Here is a 1,570-nt window from a genome sequence, read left to right as displayed (position 1 = left end):
GTAAATATCATTCTACTAAGAGTGGTGAATGAGATGCAAGAAATGATCAAATCATACCAAAAGCACGATCGCTGTCTGTGTTCAACAATTCAAGTGTCGTCACGAAAGGAGAAGTCATATTGGCTATATTTGTAGAAGGCGTCATCAAAGACACTAAATCTAGGTGGTAGATGCAACCATGGCCTATAATATAATCTTGGGAAGACCATGGATTCATGATATGAATGTGGGCACGTCAATGTTGCATCTGGTCATTAAGTTCCCATCACAGTGTGAATCCGTCAAATCAAGGGGGATCAAGTGGCGTCACGAGATATCAATTCAGTTGCGATCGCGAATGAAACATCTAAGGATGGAGGTACAAAATAGCAATTAAAGAACTTAATTAAGGATTCAATGCCCATCCTCAACTGGAAGTCCAAGAGGTCAAGCTTATATAGATTCGAGGCCTGATATGTTCAAGAGCCAGAGGAAAATGAGAATATCAAAACAACCACGGAGGAGCTCAAAGCGGTTATATTATTCGTCCACTGGCCTGACAAAAAAGTTTACATCAGAGAAAACTTGAGCTTGGAAATGAAAGGTAGGTTAATTGAATTTTTACGTGCCAACGCTGATTGCTTTGCTTGGTCATATTCAGACATGAAAGGTATACCAACGGAGGTAATGACTCATAAGCTGAATGAGGACCCATTGCAACCACCTGTCAAACAAAAAAAAGGAAGCAAGGAACATTTAAAAATCAAGTAATCCAAGATAAGGTGCAAAAACTTCTGAAAATTGGTTCAATACGAGAGGTAAAGTACCCTGACTAGTTAGCTAATACTATCGTAGTTCCAACGAAGAATGGAAAGTGGCAAGTTTATGTGGATTATATTGATTTAAATAAAGCTTGCCCTTAAGATTCATTTTCTTTATCGCATATAGATCAATTAATTGATTTTACCGCAGGTCATGAACTTTTAAGTTTTTTAGATGCATATTCTGGTTATAATCAAATAAAAATGGATTCTCTAGATGAGGAAAAGACTTCGTTTATTACAGACAAGGGGACTTATTGCTACAAGGTCATGCCATTCGGTATGAAAAATGCTGGAGTAACGTACCAAACTTTGGTGACCGAAATATTTCAAGAACACTTGGAAAAAGCCATAGAGATTTACATTTACAATATGTTAGTCAAATTAGCACAAGCAGGGGACTATTTCCAACACTTGATTGAAACCTTCAAAATTCTTCGCAAGTATAACATGAAGCTAAACCTGAAAAAGTGTGCCTTTGCTTCTTCAGGTAAATTTTAAGGATTTCATGTTTCTAAAAGGGGTATTGAAGTGAATCCCGCTCATATCAAAGTAATTGAGGAAATACCTGATGTACTTACAACAAAAAAAAGATACAAAGATTAACAAGTAGAGTAGTAGCTTTGGAAAGTTTATATCCAAATCATCAGAAAAATATTTTAAATTCTTTTCAATATCGAAAAAGCAAAATCAATTTAAATAGACTGAAGAATGTCAACAAGCTTTGAAGTATTTAAAGTCATACTTATCGAAATTACCCCTTTTAGCAA

The sequence above is a fragment of the Nicotiana attenuata genome, unplaced genomic scaffold (genome assembly GCF_001879085.1).
Source record: "Nicotiana attenuata strain UT unplaced genomic scaffold, NIATTr2, whole genome shotgun sequence".
In the NCBI taxonomy this organism is placed as follows: domain Eukaryota; kingdom Viridiplantae; phylum Streptophyta; class Magnoliopsida; order Solanales; family Solanaceae; genus Nicotiana; species Nicotiana attenuata.
Note: the sequence above shows the minus strand (reverse complement) of the source record.